Here is a 21,264-nt window from a genome sequence, read left to right as displayed (position 1 = left end):
CCATACGGCCCCTCGAGCCTGCTTCGCCATTCAATCAGATCATGACTGGACTCCACTTTCCTGCCCAATCCCCATATCCCTTGATTCCCATAGGGTCCAAAAATCTATCTATCACAGCTTTGAATATACTCAACGACTCAGCATCCACAGTCCTCTGGGGTGGAGAATTCCAAAGATTCACAACCCTCTGAGTGAAGAAATTCCTCCTCATCTCAGTCTTAAATGGCCGACCCCTTATCCTGAGACTATGCCCTCTAGTTGTAGACTCTCCAGCCAGGAGAAACAATCTCTCAGCATCTACTCTGTCAAGCTCCCTCAGAATCTTATGTTTCAATGAGATCACCTCTCATTCTTCTAAACTCCAGAGAATATAGGCCCATTCTACTCAACCTCTCCTCATAGGACAACCCTCTCATCCCAGGAATCAATCGAGTGAACATTTGTTGCACCGCCTCTAAGACAAGTACATCCCTCCTTTGATAAGGAGACTAAAACTGTATACAGTACTCCACAAAAGCCCTGTATAATTGTAATGAGACTTCCTTACTCTTGTACTCTGACCCCTTACAATAAAGGCCAACATACCATTCACTTTCCTAATTGCCTGCTGTACTTGCATGCTGACATTTTGTGTTTCTTGTACGAGGACACCCAAGTCTCTCTGAACACCAACATTTAATAGTTTCTCACCATTTAAAAAACATTCTGTTGTTCTATTCTTCCTACCAAAGTGAATAACCTCACATTTCCCCACATTATATTGCATGCATATTGCCATGCGGGCTCCACATCTCAACTCGGCCATCTTCATGAACAGAAAGGGGTTCCACTCCCTCAATGTGCAGATGATGTGCGACCACACGCAGCGCAGTGACCATACCACCCTGGCAGCAGTCATGACACCTTCATTATGCAGCAGTCCAATGTCCCACCTATTTTTCAACTGGCATGGCAAGTGAAATGCTGGCTGTTGGGTGACAAGGGCTATGCCCTCATGAGGTGGCTCATGACTCTGGTCAGAAACGCACACACATGTGCAGAGCAGGCTTAAATGAGAGCCATGTGGCCACATGAAACATCATCGAACACACCGTAGGCATCCTAAAGCAACACTTCCGCTGCTTGGACCGTTCTGGAGAAGCCCTGCAGTACTCAGTGGAACGGGTGTCAAGAATCATCGTGTATGCTGCATGCTGCACAACCTCGCCCTTATGAGAGGACAGCCCTTACCACTGCCTATCCGGCAAGACCCTGACCAGAGGCAGAGAAAGAGGAGGAAGAGGAGGCAAGGTGTACTGGCCCTGTCTGCCAGGGCTCTGCGTGCTCACCTTATTCATGACTGATATCAGTAACCTTAACGACACCTCCCATGTCACCAACAGTCCTACACTCCTCACCTTTCCTCTCCCACATGACCACCAAATAGTCCTCCTGATGATTACACATTACTTCCTCCTGCAGCTCATCGCAGAAATAAAAACCACCACCAACCACGACATCAAATACAAATTTATAAACCAACAGATGAAATGATGTAAACAACATTAGACTACTCACCCGTGTCCATTCCCTCAGTACCTGTTGTTCGTGTGTCTTTTCCTTTCCTAGTGCTCCTACGAGGTGCATCCCCATTGGCTGGAGTATGGGTGGTGGAAGACTGCTGTCCTTCAATTGAGGAGCGTGCAGATGGCCTTGGAGGATAATATTAAGCAGCTATGGGCCAGGACAGCCCGGCTTCAGACTGCACCTTCTCGGCATGGGCTGCAGCAGTCTGGCCTGGCTGGCTGACAGGCAACAGCAAGGACACTGGCAGAGTGGCAGGGGTGGGAGCAGGAATACTGTCACCCTGAGAGAGGACTGCAGGTTTGACTGCTATGGTGCCACTGCCACTCGCATGGGATGGCGCCTCAGCAATCCTGGTGATCTGCTGGAGCACAGATTGCTAGAGTGCTGTGACGTCCTGGAAGCCCCGTTCTACAGTGGTACCCCAAGCCATGATAGCAGCAGTCTGCGCCTGTAACGCAGCAGTCTGAGCTTTCAAATGAAACATGCAGACCTTTGGTGGCATCTGTTTGTGCTGCAATGGAAGCTGAGACAGCGGTCATCACGGTGGGTTCCACAGGTGTGCTGGTGGAGGTGACCACCCATTCCATGTGGGAAAGGATGGGCTCCAAGCTCTGCGCAAAGCCCTGTGCCAAGTTGGAGCTGGACTCCTCCATGCCCCTTGACGTTGTGCACAGGGTTTCTGGCAGGCTTTCCAGTGCACCAGTCATTTGGTTGTTATGCCCATCAGCCTTCTTCTGTAGCCTGGCCCATCGAAGTCATCATCTGACTCCTCGGCAGCAGAACTGGCGAGTGAACTCGCTCTCCGGCGAGCTGGCACCTGTGGTATCCGTTCCCCCACCCCGGCTCCTGAGCACTTGTGCCCAGTGACTCACCACATGCAGATCTCTACTCTAACCTAGCCTCTAAAGGACGTGCAGTATCAGTATCTATGCTGGTGGATGTGAGTGTCAGATCAAGTGATGGTGTAGCTTTGTTATCACTGTCTTCCTCCTCCTCCACCTCAGTCGGTGCCCGCTCCAGTTCTTGTGTATCTGCAATGACAACGGGAGACGGGTTGAGTTGTGGAGCGAGGAGAGGTGAAAGTAAGACGTGTGTGCCGACAGCATCTGCAGCATGTGCGTCAGAAAAGATTGTGTGATGAGGGAGAAGTGGGAAACAAGAAGGAGGATTAGGTATGCAGGGACCCTCATCGTCAATACCTCCAGCGCCGTCAGTGGCCACGGCCGCAGCGACAGCAATGATACCCAGCACTATCTCCTCCATGGGGGTGAGGTTTTGTAGGCATACCTGTCCTTCGTGCGTTCTTTCCCGCTGCCGGCTGTTATGCGCCACCTTCTCCTGCAAGACAGAGGGAAGTGTGTCAGTGAGTGTCCAGCAAGATGTTTGGGTGATGTGCCTGTCATGGTTGAATAGCTGCCAGTGTGTGTGACCTGTGAGTTGTGGGTTTGTGATTGCAAAAGTGGTACTATGTAAGGGTTAGATGCAGCATCCGAAGTGCAGCATTGCATACGGATGGAAGGCGTTTGTTGTTGGATGGGTGACGGGGGGTGTCGTGCATGGAACAGTGGATGCGGCTAGTGGTGCAGTTGGTCGGATGTGCCACTTGACACTTGAGTTCACTGACCTTGACCACTCATGTCAAATCATTGAACTTTTTCCTGCACTGCATCCAAGAGCGTGGTGCAATGCTCCTGGCATTCACTTCCAGCGCCACTTCCTCCCACTGCTTCCGCAGCTGAAGTCTGGAGGTCTCCTGTCACTCCGTGGATGCAGGATGGCCCTCCGTGCATCCACATCCTCTACCAAGGCTTCCAGTGCATCATCGGAGAACCTCGGTGCACGCTCTCTTGCAGCTCCAGCCATTACACTTGTCTTCCACCACCGATTGCATTGACAGTGCATCTCCCCTTTAAAAGGTGCAGGATGCCTTTATATAGTGCTGGCCATGCCCCATAGCGGCCCCCTCCTGGTGCGTGCAGCCACTCAACAGTGCAGGTAGTGCTGGCTGTACGCAGAAATCATGGAGATGATCAGGCAGCACAAATCTCACACGCTGCGTATATCTTAACGACCGGGTGTGGGTTAATCATGCCCCCATGACCATGACCCCATGCCCGGATTCAGGGGTTATCCAATTTAACCCCCCCCGTTTCTCCTTGTTTACTCTATCAAAACTGTTCATGATCTTGAACACCGATATCAAATCTCCCCTTGACCTTCCTGTTCTAGGAGAACAACCCCAGCTTCTCCAGTCTCTCCACATAACTTGGCACCATTCTCGTAAATCTCTTCTGCATCCTTTTAAGGCCCAGACATCCTTCCTAAAGTGTGGTGCCCAGAATTGAACACAATACTCCAGCTGAGGCCTAACCAGCATTTTATAAAGGTTTACCATAAATTCCTTGCTTTTGTACTCTATGCCTCTATTAATAAAGCCCAGGATCCCATATGCTTTTTTAACAGCCTTCTTAACCCGTTCTGCCGCCTTCAAAGACTTGTGTACATACAACCCCGAGGTCTCTCTGTTCCTGTACCCCCTTTAAAATTGTGTCATCGGTTCCCATCCCCCTGCCACATTAGTTTAAACCCTCCCCAACAGCACTAGCAAACACTCCCCCTAGGACATTGGTTCCAGTCCTGCCCAGATGCAGACCGTCCAATTTGTACTGGTCCCACCTCCCCCAGAACCGGTTCCAATGGCCCAGGAGTTTGAATCCCTCCCTCTTGCACCATCTCTCAAGCCACGTATTCATCCTAGCTATCCTGTAATTCCTACTCTGACTAGCCCGTGGCACTGGTAGCAATCCTGAGATTACTACCTTTGAGGTCCTACTTTTTAGTTTAACTCCTAACTCCCTAAATTCAGCTTGTAGGACCTCATCCCGTTTTTTACCTATATCGTTGGTACCTATATGCACCACGACAACCGACTGTTCACCCTCCCCCTCCAGAATGTCCTGCAGCCGCTCCGAGACATCCCTGACCCTTGCACCAGGGAGGCAATATACCATCCTGGAGTCTCGGTTGCGTCCGCAGAAACGCCTGTCTATTCCCCTTACAATCGAGTCCCCTATCACTATAGCTCTGCCACTCTTTTTCCTGCCCTCCTGTGCAGCAGAGCCAGCCACGGTGCCATGAACCTGGCCGCTGTCACCTTCCCCTGGTGAGCCATCTCCCCCAGCAGTATCCAAAACGGTATACCTGTTTTGGAGGGAGATGACCGCAGGGGACCCCTGCACTGCCTTCCTACTCTTCCTCTGTCTGTTGGTCACCCATTCACTATCTCCCTCAGTAATTTTTATCTGTGGTGTGACCAACTCACTGAACGTGCTCTCCACGACTTCCTCAGCATCGCGGATGCCCCAAAGTGAGTCCATCCGCAGCTCCAGAGCCGTCAAGCGGTCAAACAGTAGCTGCAGCTGGACACACTTCCCGCAGGTGAAGGATATGCAGAAGCACATATATAGATCATGGAACAGAACTGATAGATTGGGACCAGGAGAGAAGATAAGGACATATCTAGGAAACAGAAAAGGACAACCAAAAAGGGTCAAAGAGAAGAAAATTAGTGAAAAATAAAGAGTGAGAGTTAGGATACAGCTAAAAAGGAAAAAAATGATTCTCATGGGCGGCTGTGAGTTGAATTTCTCCCCCATGGAGTTAAAAGAAGAAGCACATGGAAGCTGGTGAGAACCAAATATAATGGCTTCAGATTTTGCCTATATTAAGCCAGAGATAATTTTTGACTTATCATGGATTTAATATTGGACAAACAGTTGGAGAGTCAATCACTAAAAGAGAAGACAGAAGGGAAAAGCTGTGTGTTATCAGCATACACATGGAATCTGATCCTATGAGTTTGGGCTTGCCATCATCTTAGTTTTGTTTTTCAAAGCTTCAGTATGAATCATCGATTTGCAATGCAGATAAAAGTGGTCAATGCCCCATGTTTTCTGGTATGCTCTGTAGTGCGTTAGTTATATCATGCAAACTAAAAAAGAACCTTTCTAGAGTCAGCAGTGTTATACTGTAGCTGTGGAGCAAACATCAAAATCGTTCTTCCCAGAAAGCAATGCACAAAGAAAAAGTGGTATCCATCTGATGGTGAAAAACAGTGACTCCTATATACTGTAGTACTTTTAATGTGGAAAAATGTCCCTAGGTACTTCACAAAGGTCTGAGGAAAATAGATGCTAAGCCAGAGAAGGAAATATTAGGCGGGGATCAAAAGCTTAGTTAAAAAGAGGGGTTTAAAGAGGGAGTCATGTTTCAAGATTCCTAAATATTTCACCATTGAAGCATCTTAGTACGATATATATTAAAATCAGGTGGCATAACAGCAGAAATCATGGCTGCAGATTAGGCGAATCTTTCTTTCTTTCTTTCTCTATATCCCTTAGTAAATGTGAGGTTCTAACTGGCAAAACAATGTCAGACATCTGAGAATGGTTTATGTAAATGATCTGTGAAAGCAACCTATGAAAATACTAACAGACGTCTGCATAAGTGGAAACAATTTTGTATTATTTGAAGGTGCTCCATTGACTGTCCAAAGTAAACATACACATTTGCTTGCAGGTAGAAAGTGCTAAACGATACCTGTAAAAACTGCTGTTGGTCTATACAGTTCTGTTTCAAAGAACTACAAAAAGGTACTTTTGAGCACCCATCAGGTTTTCCAGAGGTGTTTCAATCAATCCCAATTCCTCTCCCCCATAAAAATAGAGGCCTCCCAATCTGGAGTCGCTCCGTGATACGCACATTCCTTGTCCAGGCTTTCTGCTTCCACACATCTTCTGAACTGCCAGCTAGGAGATACATAAAAGTAACCAACAGAACTCAGCCTATAATTACACACCCGTCTCCCAGCCCCATGGTGAAGAGTCTAACCTCTGTTCTGTATCTCCATTTGTGCGGAAATCGGAAAACCAGCATGTGGAGAAATCACTTGTGTGAGTAAACCCACATCCAACCATTTGGTACCACAGCATATTGCACCTTGGCAACAACAAGCTGGCCACTGCACTGCCAATGCTTCATTAATTTTAAGCTATCATCTAGCATTTCCACATACTTTGATATTTAACCACCACTACTCGGTGAAGTAAGCTACAGCATCCATGCTCTGTGAGAAGTTAACCAGCCTTCTGATCAGGAGCACACATGGAGTACATCTGCCTAACAATTTTTTTAATGTTCCTGAAATCATAAGGCTGACTGCATTTGCACTGGATTTAGCCTCCATAAATATTGAAAATTCTAATTGTTTTGTGACAATGTTATTCGAGAGCTTGGAGCATGTGGCTACTTACATTCTACAGAATCATGTCTTCATTCTTATTCGTTTTACAAGGCAGGACAATAAAAAAAAATGGTGATGCTTGTGGCCCAGAATTTCCACCTGGCTATCAGAATTAGGGCTGGATTTCCCTTCTTCTGTTGGAGAAGGGTCAGGGTAGAACTTTCTCCTGCTACCCTGACCCTGCTGTGAGACAACCAAGTTTCCTGGGTCAAGGGTCATTATCTATGTGGAGCGAACTCCTGCTGGGATTTCTGCTGAAGAAGAAAATGCGAGTGGTGCTGCAGTGGGACCACCTGATGCAGTATCAGAACAGACAAGACTGAGCTGAGGCCTAAACCAGGTAAGGTTTTGAGGCCTGAGGAGACGCCTACTACATGGCCTTTTCCATCTAAAAATGGATTCATCGGGCCTCCGCTGCTTCCCCAGAGGCTACCACCACTCCTCACTTGTTGAACACTGTTCCACCAGGCCCACAAGGAGTGCTAAAAAAGGCACTTACCTTGTGGAGCTGGCAGCTCCTGCCTCCCTTTCACTGTCAGGTTTCCCGATCCCTGGGAAACTCAAGCAGTAGCAGTGAATTTTAAATTGGTTTCCCAATTGCACTGTGGGAGCCCAATTTGAGTATGTTAATTAAGTGTCCAACATAGAAACATAGAAAATAGGAGCAAGAGTAGGACTCTCCTTTTACACCGCGCTCACCTCTCGGACTCTCCTCCCGCTCTCGGACTCCCCTCTCGCTCTCAGGACTCTCTTTTTATACTGCGCTTACCTCTGCACGGCAGGACACTCGGATGCCCTGATATCCGCCGCCGTAAAAGAGGCGGTGGGCACATGTTGGGGACTTGATTCCCGTATTTAAGTCTTTAACTGCCCCCCGACCCTCTCCCGCACGTTGTAGGGGGTTAAAATCAAGGCCATAGTGTCAGTGAGAAGAATTGTTTGGTGGTATGACAATGGCGCTGTCTCTAGTTAAAAAGTTCATCCCCTCCCCTGCTCACCCAGCTGTAGGAGATAAGCCAAGGCCTGGAGAAGGAAGTGTGCTCATATTGAAAGGACAACACTGGAAGGAGAGGGGCAAAGAATGACATCCATCTGAATTTTCCACCTAACCTGTAGTTGTAAGTCTTAGTGAAGGAAGTGCCAATGAGAAGCTGGTCCTATATCACTCCCAAATCACTTTTAATAGGACCACTTGATCCCTGTCAATAAGAAGGCAGGATTCCATACAGGGTTCATGGAACTAGTTTTACTCCCTCCATTTTTTTAAGATACTTACTTTTCTCCTCCAAAAGCCTGTGGATGTTGGATTAATTGGAGCTTTCAAGACTGAGATCAATAGATTTTTGATACTTAAGGGTATCAAGGGATATAGAGCTAAGGCTAGTAAATGGAGTTGCAGAACAGATCAGCCATGATCTAATTGAATGGCGGAGCAGGCTCGAGGGACTAAATGACCTACGTCTGTACCTATGTTCCTATATTCAGGCACTCACATCACCAACTAAAGATTCAAAATGGTCAATCAGGTCTGGAAATACAGCCAGACATAGTTCTAATACATATGCACATATGTATTTGTCGCCAGTCCATTTGACAAAGTGAGAAGAGTATCAAAGATTTAGGTAGCATCAAAAAATTGTGGCTCCAGTGCACAGTCTCATCTACCTCAGTTTATTTTATGGTTTACATGTGAACTTACTTGGCAACACTGTAATGAACAATGACTTTTAAACTTCCTAAAAGGTTTTGTACTAAACAATTTTTATGACTTCCTTCCTTCCTCATTTTAAAATGATTTTCTTTTAATTCTTTTACATCCTTCCATGGCTCAAGCTATTGCTCAGTCTAGAGGATTGTAAACTGACCTGCTCCTAGAGCTGTGCCACCTTGAAATAATTACTGCGAGGATTCCAAGAACAACTTGGGATGAGATACATTTATTATTTTCTCCCCATGGAAAGTGCCTACTCTTCCCCTGACCATTCAGCCAAAATCAGGAATTCACCATGTGGGAAATTAGAATAAAGGGAGGAGATGATCTTCCTCTCCAATGTAAATCAGGTGGACAGTGGGCGGGGAATGTGCTGCACCCACCCAAAGGAGTCAATGTGGGGCCCATGCCATTTTCGTGGCACGGCTTCATTTATATCAATTCAGCGAGCTGCCAGTGCTAAACATGCTTATAGGCAGCTCACACACCTGGGGGTGGGAAATCCAGCAGGGTGGCCGATTTTGAAGGAGAGGGGTGGAAGTATTGTGAGTTATGAAACAACAACAAATTGCATTTATATAACGTCTTTTAACATAATAAAACGTCCCAAGGCACTTCATAGGAACATTATCAAACAAAATTTGACACCGAGCCACATAAGGAGATATTAGGACAGGTGACCAAAAGCTTGGTCAAAGAGGTAGGTTTTAAGGAGCACTTTAAAGGAGGAGAGAGAGGTAGAGAGGCAGAGAGATTTAGGGAGGGAATTCCAGAGCTTAGGGCCTAAGCAGCTGAAGGCACGGCCACCAATGGTGGAGCGATTAAAATCAGGGTTGCGCAAGAGGCCAGAATTGGAGGGTTGCAGGGCTGGAGGAGGTTACAGAGATAGGGAGGGACGAGGCCATGGAGGGATTTGAAAACGAGGATGAGAATTTTAAAATCGAGGCTTTGCCAGAAAGGGACCCAATATAGTTCAGCGAGCACAGGGGTGATGGGTGAACGGGACTTGGTGCAAGTTAGGATACGGGCAGCAGAGAGAAAGCAGAAGTTTTGAGGAGCAGGCAAAATCTTTGCAGCACCTGCAGCAGCTAGGACATTCATTGTGAAAGCCTGTAAGCAGCAAACCCACAAGGGACTGCAATAAAAAAGCAGAAAAATAATAATGCCGTCGTGGGTCATCACTTTGTCATCTGACTCCAATTAACGTATATTCACGAGGCTCCCATCTGTTTCCAGTGGGAATCTGACCATCCAGATTGAAGTATGCCCGAAAATCAGAATGGGTGAACCAAGTGGTGAGTCGGGGCTTCTGTTTCTCTTCTGTTTTTAGGCACAAATGAGGCAGGAGGGACATGAAAATCACCTTTTCTATATGTATATATGTAGGTGTGTATGTGTGTGTGCATGCGTGGTATGTGGAAGGCTGGTTCATCTCTCACATTTCAAGTTTACAGACAGAATATTTGCAGCAGCCATGAAATATAACATTTTCATGCATTTTTTTCTTTTTATGGTGTAAGTTACCATTTTTTTTTGTGCAAAAACTCAAGCTGAAAAAAAAATGTCTAATCGCATGCCATCCAACCCTTGACATTTTGTTTGCATCAGGCTATATGATTAGCTCCATATGCTCTCCCTAAGTACATGGCAGTGAACTCCAACTGTTTCCAGATGAGTTTTTCAACCCCTTCCCCAAAAGTCTTCGTATTCCAGTCTTAAATCAAAAGCCTTTCATTAGTATTGTTCATTGTGGAGTGTCAACCCCCAGGCACATGTACAACTAAAGAAGATAAGAGTTTATATAAAAGCTTATCTGCTGCAACACTTCTATTATGAAGAAGAGGAATCATTAGATGATAAACGGAAATAAAAACAAATGGCTCGATTTTCAGATGTCTGAGCGGGTGCGTTCGTGACAGGGGAGCTCCGAAAATTGGGGATTCCCGGGGTGGCTCTGGAACCCGGCTCCAACCCGCCCACTTCTGGGTTCCCCAGATGAGCGCGCAGCCCCCGCATGCGTAACTCACTTAAGGCAATTAATTTGATACTTTAGGTCGTTAGCAGACCTGATTTGTAGGATATTTTAGGAGGGGTGAGATTTTCATTTAAACTGAGAGTGTTTCCCTTCCCGGGGGAAACGCTCCCAGTTGAAATGGACGTGTTGCAGCCACCAGCTTGTGGCAGCTGCAAAGGTCCATTTGACAGATAGGGGGGGAGACCCTCACTCATTGCCCCAACAGGAGTCACATCACAGGGGAGGGGAGTGATTTATTCACTGTGATAAAATCAAGTTCTCTCATATGATTCCCTGCGTGGTGTTTTCTGATCTTACCTAGGCTATGGTGGAGGCATTCAGTACTCCCCAAGACAGGGTGAGTCAACCTACATTGCATTTGTGTGGCACCTAGAGGCCAATATAGTTCAAGCATTGTCCAGAAACAGATCATCCTCTTTTTAACAAAATAGCTTGTGGAGTAAATTCATTTGCAAGAAAGGGTTAACAGCTGAACAGGTGGGAAAAAATAACTCACAAAATGAAAAGCTAAAAGAAACACACATATTCAGTCTTACTATTTCAGACATGGTCATGTCTGTTGTGAGACAGATTAATCAAATACATAAGTTCCATTTGCACATCTATGGATGGTCTTCAGACAGTCCCAGTCACTTATAAAGTGTACAACACAATACAGACTAAACAACACAGACAGGTCGAAATTACTTCAACCTTAAGCTGCTCTGCCTTTTGGACAATTTTAACAATTATTTATTTTTATCTTAACCTTGGCAAAAAGAAGTGTCTGTGATCTCTGTTTACTATGAGTCTACTTGCAATGTAAATTACTCATAGCCCCTGAAATCACACAGAATAGAACAGCCACTTTGGTTTTCCTGATTTTTTTTTCATAATTATATAAGGGCATGTTCAAACAGGACTGAGGAAGTATATTCATTTAGCAACTCATCATCTGAGGATGTGGGTTCAGAGATTTCCACATCCAGTTTTCCTCTGGAACTTTTCTTCACATCTTGATTGTTGGCTCATAAATTCCAAAACATCATAAAAAGCATTGCAATTATTTATTAGCATTATTTTATATTTAGCAATACTTTTATCTGAAACTCATAACTTAGAACAAATCAGAGTACAAATATTATTTCATTCTATCCTGTGTAAAGAAATATTAATAAAGTTTAAAAATGCTATTTGGGTGGTGTATGTTAAAAGTCTACCTATTCCAACTATTACTAGTACCCCTTCTGCAAAGTCCCATATACTAAACTTCAGTAAGTACATCAATGCATTTCATTTGCTGTTGTGTAAACATTTGGGGCTCGATGTTACCAGGCCTGCGGGTTTCCGGCGGGTTGGGTTTCGGGAGCGTGGTCAACACGCTCGGTGAAATTAGTGGGTTGCCCGCGCGATCGTAGCAGGCAACACACTAATAGGAATCAATTACCTGCTCCTCCGGGGTCCGCGCTGCTGGTCTGCGCGTCGGGCAGGCTGCGCATGCGCAGTACGATCTGTCAGCTGGAGGCGCTCTATTTAAAGGGGCAGTCCTCCACTGACAGATGCTGCAACCAATGGAACAAATTACAGCATGGAGCAGCCCAGGGGGAAGGCTGCTCCCAGTTTAATGATGCCTCACCCCAGGTATCATCAGATGGGGTGAGGAGGAGGGCGAAGACAGAGATCTTCCACCCGGCGGGCGGGAGGAAGCGGCCAGCCTCTGCCACCAAGAAGGCCTGGCTCGAGGTGGCAGAGGGGGGTCACCTGCGCAACCAACATATCGCCCACCTGCATACAGTGCAGGAGGCGCTGCAATGACCTCAGTAGATCATCCACAGTGAGAACATGAAGTCTTTCCCCTACACTCCATCTGCCACAACACTGCCCCAACCCCACATCTCCTTCGGCACCGCCAACACTACTCTGTCACATCACCCCTCATACCCACTCAAACCCCATCCTCATCTTACCTCCACCTACTCACCTCGCCAGTACTCATCCTGCCACTAACACGCGACCCAATCCTCATACAATCTCATGGCTCTATCCCATACTCACCCTCTCGTGCATCTCCCTCACAGCCAGCCTCACTCAACCTGCCACCACCTGTGCTGCAGCCACAGGGCATGCATCACATATGTGCAGTAGGCAGCGTAAGGCAAATGTTTCGTGAGCATGAAGGGGGTGCACAAGGGTGTCGGAGGGTTTGCCATGGGTGTTACCTATATTGAATTTCAGAGCAACAAACAGCACACATTATATTGGCACCACCACTGCCATGTCTCCACGAATCCTGTCTGTTGTGTCCAATAATGCCCGCTCCTGGGTATCACTATGAGGACCCACCACTGATGCCACCCATCGTGTTACTGCAGAGTAGGTGCAGGTGTATTTGCAGGGCTCTTCCGCGCAGACGACTGAGAGACATCGGCGGTGTACCCGGCTGCACCCTGGAAGGATGCGGTGGAGAAGTTGTGGAGGGCAGTGGTGACTTTGACAGCGACAGGTAAGCAGTTGGTGCTGGGGCCAGCCAGGAACAGCTCGGCATGAAAGAGCCTGCAGATCTCCACGACTACATGTCGAGCGAATCTGCGCCTCCGTGTGCACTGCTGCTTGGAGAGGTCCGGGGAGCTGCGCCTCGGTCTCTGGACCCTGTGGCGAGGGTAGTGCCCTCTGCGATGCGTCTCTCTCTGCGGTAGCCCTCCCTCCTGCTGTGCAGGTGGGCGTTCAACAACACCGTGTTGGGGGGCTCCACGTCTCTGCGGCGGACGGCGTGGACTGCGAGGCTGTTGGGGCTGGTCATGCTGTTCGTCCTCCGAGGGTGTCCACGCACCACCCATCTGGCAGGTGTTGGTCTGAGGGGTTGTGCAGGGTAGGTGGGTGGTTCCTCGGACTGGGGCTGCGGTTTCATGTCGGTCTGTCCTCTGGCTTGGCGGGGGGTGGTGGGGGGCAGGGGTTGCCCTATATGACGCGGTGGCCTCCTGCGTGGGTGAGGGCTCTCCCCCGTGGAGTGCACCTTGGCACCTGCCACAGGCTGCTGGCTGCAACACGCCTGGTTGGAGAGAGACTGTTTCCCCCAGTATGTGAAACACTCTGCGATGCAGGTAAAATCCCACACTTCCTCTTTAGACAGCTGATTCAGCTCATTAACTGACCTCAACAAGCAAGGTAAGTACTCTCAAGTGGAACTCCGCTGGCTTTAATTGCCTGCGGGATTCCCACCAGTGGGGGCCACGCACGCAGCCCCGCACGTCATCGGGGAACCCGGAAGTGGTCGGGATCGCGGTGCGATCCGGTCACGTGACCGCATATCGGGATTTTCGGGGCCCCCCCCGCTGGAAACCCGCAGGAAACCCGACCCGAAAATCGAGCCCTTGAAATCTCCAATCATCAGTGATTTCTTTGATGAAGTAATGTGGAGGGTTAATGAGGGTAGTGCAGTTGATGTTATGTATATGGACTTTCAAAAGGCATTTGAAAAAGTACCACATAATAGACTTGTTCGTGAAATTGAAGCCCATGGGATTAAAGGGACAGTGGCTGCGTGGTTAAGAAATTGGCTAAGGGACAGAAAGCAGAGAGTAGTGGTGAATGGTTGTTTCTCAAACTGGATGGAAGTGTGCAGTGGTGTCCCTCAGGGTTTGATGTTGAGACCTCTGCTTTTTGAAATATAAAAAAAATCTGGACTTGGGTATACAGGGCATAATTACAAAATTTGCAGATGACACGGAATTTGGAAATGTAGTAAACAATGAGGACAGTAGCAGATTTCAGGAGGACATAGACAGATTGACGAAATGGGCAGACACATAGCAGATGAAATTCACACAGAGAAGTGTGAAGTGCTTCATTTTTGTAGGAAGAATGAGGAGAGGCAATATAAACTAAATGGTACAATTTTAAAGGAGGTGCAGGAATACAAAGACCTGGGGGTGCACATACAAAAATCTCTGAAGGTGGCAGGACAAGTTGAGAAGGCTGTTAAAAAGGCATACAGGATCCTTGGCTTTATACAGAGAGGCATAGAGAACAAAAGAAAGGAAATTATGCTAAACCTTTATAAAACACTGGTTAGGCTCCAGCTGGAGTATTGTGGCCAATGCTGGGCACCACACTTTAGGAAGGATGTCAAGGCCTAAGAGAAGGTGCAGAAGAGATTTACTAGAATGGTACCAGTGATAAAGGACTTCAGTTATGTGTAGAGACAAGAGAAACTGGGGTTGTTCTCCTTAGAGCAGGGAAGGTTAAGGGGAGACTTGATTGAGGTGTTCAAAATCATGAATGGTTTTGATAGAGTAAATAAGGAGAAACTGTTTCCAATGGCAAAAGGGTCGGTACACAGATTTAAGGTAATTGGCAAAAGAACCAGAGGCGACGTGAGGAAAAAATTTTACATAGCAAGTTGTTATGATCTAGAATGCATTACCTGAAAGAGTGGTGGAAGCAGATTCAATAATAACTTTCAAAAGAGAATTGGATAAATACTTGAAGGGGAAAAATTTACAGTGCTATGGGGAAAGAGCAAGGGAGCGTGACTAATTGGATAGCTCTTTCAAAGAGCCTGCACAGGCACGATGGCCGAATGGCTTCCTTCTGTGCTGCATCATTGCATGATTCTATGATTATCACAATGATTTAAAGTAAATATGAACACCAGCAATTAATTTCTTCAATTTCCCATAGACAAATGAGAAAACAGCAACATCAAAACAGGTTGAAGTATGCTGCCTGAGAAAAATGTCATTTTGTTCAAGCATCTACATTTGTACCAGTAAAAGAATAATTAATTTAATTTAATTTAATTTATAGAAATAAATTGTACAGTTGACCTGCTATTGAACAAAATTGTTTCTCATTTGTGTCCTAGTGTCATTGGCAACAAATTGCTGCCTTTTGTGTGTCATATTATTTTATTCAACAATACAAAGCATGCCACTTTTCACAGTCAAAGAGATATAAATGGTTTCTTTTACCTACTTTCTCCACTTCTACCCTGAAGACAGTGACTCATGTTAGTATGGATCCACTGATGGCAGCAGCCCTCCAGCACCTCATCCAACTGTCTAAGTGTCTGCAGGCTATTCAACCACGTGAGGCACCATGGCTGATCCTGTTCTCACCTAACTTCCGCATATGCTCACTTTCCGGTTAGAGTTACTGGATAATAATCAGGAATGGGAATCCTGGCTGATTTTTACTCTCCCTGGTGCAGAAATATGAGGCCAATTGCTAATCTGGTTGAGATCCTCAAAGCAATACAGACCATGAATCAAACATGGAACTTCCCTGATCTGTATGACTCAGTATGCACCGTGTGGTGCTCTTATCCACTTAGTCATCACAGCGAACTATTAATGAAGTAATTTGTATATGTGTTCACTGTGCTTTTCCCTTGGAATGCATGTTGTCATTGTAATTCCTACAGTGGCAAATACCTGCACAGAGTTATCCAGACCTGGGGTGGGGGGTCATTTAGTGAATTGCAGGAGTGAGCATTTGGTGAAGCACAGAGGTCAAGTGAGGAGGTGCTGGGCAGGTGAAGTTGGAAGAGCTGCAACCTCGAGAGCTCATTCAGCTACTGTGCCCAGGGATCCAGATCTCACAGGGTCACCTTACAAATGCAGTTTGGTAGCCCGGTGTCAGTCATTTGAGAGTAGCCAAGCAACCGATACAATTTGGGAGCATCTGTAGAGGAGTTCACAACCCATAACTGTGCAGTGCTGTATAAACACGTTACTGAGCTGCAGACCACCATAGAGAGCAGGGGTCGGTGCTGGGTCCCCAACTCTTTATAATCTATATTAACGATTTGGAGGAGGGGACCGAGTGTAACATATCAAAGTTTGCAGATGATACAAAGATGGGAGGGAAAGTAGAGAGTGAGGAGGACATAAAAAACCTACAAGGGGATATAGACAGGCTGGGTGAGTGGGCGGAGATTTGGCAGATGCAATACGATATTGGAAAATGTGAGGTTATGCACTTTGGCAGGAAAAATCAGAGAGCAAGTTATTATCTTAATGGCAAGAAACTGGAAAGTACTGCAGTGCAAGAAAATCAAAAAGTTAGTATGCAGGTGCAGCAGGTGATCAAGAAGGCCAACGGAATGTTGTCTTTTATTGCTAGGGGGATAGAATATAAAAACAGGGAGGTATTGCTGCAGTTATATAAGGTATTGGTGAGACCGCACCTGGAATACTGCATACAGTTTTGGTGTCCATACTTAAGAAAAGACATACTTGCTCTCGAGGTAGTACAAAGAAGGTTCACTCGGTTAATCCCGGGGATGAGGGGGCGGACATATGAGGAGAGGTTGAGTAGATTGGGACTCTACTCATTGGAGTTCAGAAGAATGAGAGGCGATCTTATTGAAACATATAAGATTGTGAAGGGGCTTGATTGGGTGGATGCGGTAAGGATGTTCCCAAGGATGGGTGAAACTAGAACTAGGGGGCATAATCTTAGAATAAGGGGCTGCTCTTTCAAAACTGAGATGTGGAGAAACTTCTTCACTCAGAGGGTAGTAGGTCTGTGGAATTTGCTGCCCCAGGAAGCTGTGGAAGCTACGTCATTAAATAAATTTAAAACAGAAATAGACAGTTTCTTAGAAGTAAAGGGAATTAGGAGTTACGGGGAGCGGGCAGGAAATTGGACATGAAGCTGAGTTCGGATCGGTCAAGGCCCGATGGCGGAGCGGGCCCAGGGGCTGAGTGGCCGGGTCCTGTTCCTACTTCTTGTGTTCTTTAGATTTGAGGTTAGGATCAGATCAGCCATGATCTTATTGAATGGCGGAGCAGGCTCGAGGGGCCAATTGACCTACTCCTGCTCCTATTTCTTATGTTCTTATGTTCTTATAGCTACTCCAGAGTCCTCTGCAGTGAAGCTCTTCTCCATTGAGGTTGTAAGCTCAGCCAGGGCATTCTTAACAAATTCTATTATTGGGCTATAGAGACCTTGGGCTCCAATGTATAGCAGTTTGTGTTGTCTGGATTCACAATGTTGGGGAATCAGATTGAGATAGCTTGTGAGAAATCCCATGGCATTGTAACTGTCTATAGACGCAAAACTAGTTTTATGTCTAAATATGAATTAATACATTGTGCTCTGTATAAATGTAAAGCTAAAGCTGGAGGAAGTCTAAGATGGTTACCTGGTTCTGATTGTCTGGTTTTGACTTCCATGGAGCATTAATGTGTCAATTAAACCAAGAAGACCTTGTCTGGATGCTGTGAACCTATGGATTATTCATCCTGGAAATGGGACTGTTAGAGAAATCATTAAGCTATTCATTTGCATTCCAGGCAGTTCAAAGGCTAGTGTCCTATAAGCAGACTAGGAGAGAGAAAGACTGAATTACGAAAGTGTGGGAACCACGGCGGTCCAGGATGAAGCAAAACCGAAAGCAAGTTCTGGAGCGTGTTACATACAATTGGTAAAGAGTGTCTTTATACTCACTGCTGTCAAGAACAGAGTGCAGCTTTAAAGGTTAGGGGGCTGAAAATCCGCAACCCTTCTATACTAGAAGGGCAGGAATTTGACTGGGACCCGGATATACCAGGCTCCAGCCTTACATTGAGAATTCTACAGGCCTTGGTATAGAAGGGAGGGGGAGGGAAATGCTTGGGGGTGAAGACACCCAACGCCGGCCATTCCTATGTTCCCAGCCCTCAGAATGTGTGATCTCTCAAAGATCAGTGTGTAATTGGCAGCGGCATACCATCCATGGAATGACAGTAGTGGGCCTCATCTTATTGTCCAGGGCGGGGATTGTGGCCTGGACCCTTGAAGAAAAATGTCATATATTTATAATAATTTAAATGCAGTCCCTTCACAAAAGGACACATCAACATTCTTTCCAGGGGCATCCTGCAGCCCTTGGGACTAGGCTAGTTGTACCATAAATTGTGGCCTGCGACCAGGTGCCTGAAATTTACACGTCAATAAAAGGACTGCCCCTGACCTTGCCAGGTTTTGGGGAGTCAATGGGAGATGTCCTGGCTGGGCACAACACAGCACATGCCACGAATGCCTCCTCACTGAGGATTTTTGGCTCCCAGGCCTTTAACTGCTGTCACTCCATCAGAGTTTGTGCTGTTCTGTAGATGTCCTACTTGTTTAATTTCAGTAAATAAATCTAGTTAGTTAATTTTGAATATGAGCTCAGCATGAGGTTTACTGATAATACTGTCTTCCGGAGTGGCTTGAAGAGAAATAAAGAGCAGCAGGCACTAGAGATCTAGGATTGTTTAAATCCTAAAGAGTACAAGGTCTAGGCATGGACAGAGAACCACAAAGCTGCGGCTTCTGATTCATAGAGCAAATGAGTTCCACTTAGAGGAATTATAGTGAGCCTGTTGCAATAGGAAATGGTTCATTAAAATACACCTAAATTACATGATACTGAAAGCAGCTAGTTGTGAAAGATGATGGGCTCAATTTTCAAATGGCGGCGGGATGGCAGCAGGGGGTGTCAATGGGCACGCAGCTAACCCGACTAATAAAATCTTACCGATTCCCACACCATCGCGAGTTAATTGGTGGCCTTTAATGTGGCTTCCGAGTTTGCTGTCCGAAAGCTGCGTAGTGGGTGGACTGCACACCTGCATGACAGGCTGTCAGCTGGAGTGGCTCTATTTAAAGGGCCATTGCTCCAAAGGCTTTTGCTGCAGCACACACCAAAAAAGCACAGTGGAGCAGCACAGGGGCAAGGCTGCTCCAAGGTTTAATGACGCCTCACTGCAGCAGCTACTGGCTGGGGTGAGGAGGAGGAGGGAAGTGTTTTGCCCCGCGGACAGAAGTGCCTGGCCTCTGCCACCAAGAAGGCCGAGCTCAAGTTGGCAGGGGAGGTCACCAGCAGCAGCAACATATCCCGCACCTGGGTCCAGTGCAGGAAGCGTTTCAATGACATAACTAGGTCAGCAAAAGTGAGTACACATATTGATTCTCCTGCATTCTGTGTTCCACATCAACCCCCCCCCCACCCCCGCTCCCCAACTTATTCTGCACTGCCAATGCTACTCCATCACATCACTCCTCACACCCATTTAAGGCTCATCCTCAACTTACCTGCACTTCCTTAGCACTTCCTCACCTCCCCATTAATCACCCCACCACTACTACTCACCCCAATCCTCATCCAATGTGACGGCTCTGTCTCATACTCACCCTCTGATGCACCTCTTTCACAGTCAGCCTCACCCAAAGCAGTGCATTCATTGGCTGGCTACTTCACCATCACTGACTCACACGTCTGTACTTTCTCCCCTTCCAGGAGAAGAGAGCGCAAAAAGCATGCAAGAGGATGAGGACTGGAGGGGGGGCCACTACAAATAGTAGTCCTCACGCACGAGGAGCAGGAGGCGCTGGAGCTCAGCCGCACCCTCGAATGCCTATCCCCCGTCGGGGATGCCGAGACTGGCACCCCACAAACAGGGCTGATGGCCGGCGCGGACACGATGGGCCAAAGGGCCTCTATCCGTGCTGTATAACTCTATGACTCTATGACTCTATAACTGGTGACACAACTTTAACATTCATCACACACAATATGAATTGATGTTAACAATGCTTGGCATGTTGAACACATCTGTGTGCTCATCATAACATGACACATCTGTGATGATGCTTAATATTGCCTTCTGTTCCCATACAGGCCCTTCAACGACTGCTGCGACGGCAAAGGGCGATTCCTCAGGGTAACTCGCGGCATTTGAGGGTGCACCATTACATCTTAACGAGCCATCCACCAGCGCAGATACTCACATCTTGGTGGGTCCTAGTAGTCAGTTAGTTGGGTTGGCACCTGGTGAGTCACCACACACAAGTGAGCACAAGCAGACATTGGTGGCAGGGGCAGCTGTGGAGAGTCCGTGTTGGTGGGTGCACTCCTCTCCAGGCTCTGCTCAGCTGGACGCAGATGCTGAACCCCGGGGGGCCATCCTTTAAAAGGAGAATGATCGAGGGACAGCAGCACATTTGCAAGGTACTGGAACAGGTGCCACGCACACTCTCCACAATAGCCCAGAGAATAGAGGAGTCCAACTCCTGCATTAGTGGAATAGCGGCACAGGTAAATGTGGGAATGTCTGCAATGGAGAGAATGGCAGCCCTGGTTGAGCTTCAAGCACAGCTCACAAATGAGTCTATTCACGCCCAGACAACAGCGAAGTGGTAGGAGGAGAATGGCAAAGGATTTGTGATCATGCAGGGTATGCACAAGGGTGTCTGACAGACTGTCATGTTTTCCATTTATATTTGTTTTTTGTTATATTCACATTAAATGTTATCATTCTCACCACTACTGCCATGTCTTGCCCATTCTTGACTGGCTTTTGTGACAGGGCCCTTTCATGAGCTTCACCACGAACGGCGACACTTGATGCCACCCATTGGGTCACTTTGCAGTGGGTGTATGTGAAGTTGCAGGACTGTTTTGTTCCGGGGTGGTGGGGGGGGCGGGGTGGCGGTGTTGGTGTGGGCTCTGCTCTTTCCAGTGGTGTGAGGATTGGACTGTTCATACTTTCTGATGTTAGGAGAACCGTTCACATATCAGTGATTCCCTGGCCTCACGAGCAGCCAGGTGAGCCGCTGCTCTGGCCGTGGGTTCATTCTCCTCCTCCTCCCCCTCCTCCGTCTCCTCCTCCGCCTCCTTCTCCTCTTCCTCAATGTGGGTGG

At 47.1% G+C, this 21,264-nt stretch overlaps 1 long non-coding RNA gene across 1 annotated transcript in view; it reads left to right on the top strand.

Moving 5' to 3' along the window:
- The window catches only part of LOC137301744 (uncharacterized), a 33,081-nt gene extending 12,261 nt beyond the window's left edge, over positions 1 to 20,820 (top strand). Inside the window, exons 2-3 of the long non-coding RNA XR_010958355.1 lie at positions 17,892 to 18,022; positions 20,243 to 20,820. This is a non-coding gene — a long non-coding RNA (uncharacterized lncRNA). The remainder of the gene's footprint in view (positions 1 to 17,891; positions 18,023 to 20,242) is intronic.
- The last annotated feature ends 444 nt before the right edge of the window (positions 20,821 to 21,264 follow it).

The sequence above is a fragment of the Heptranchias perlo genome, chromosome 1 (assembly GCF_035084215.1).
Source record: "Heptranchias perlo isolate sHepPer1 chromosome 1, sHepPer1.hap1, whole genome shotgun sequence".
Classification (NCBI taxonomy): Eukaryota; Metazoa; Chordata; class Chondrichthyes; order Hexanchiformes; family Hexanchidae; genus Heptranchias; species Heptranchias perlo.
Note: the sequence above shows the minus strand (reverse complement) of the source record. Positions and strands in the feature narration are given on the sequence as shown.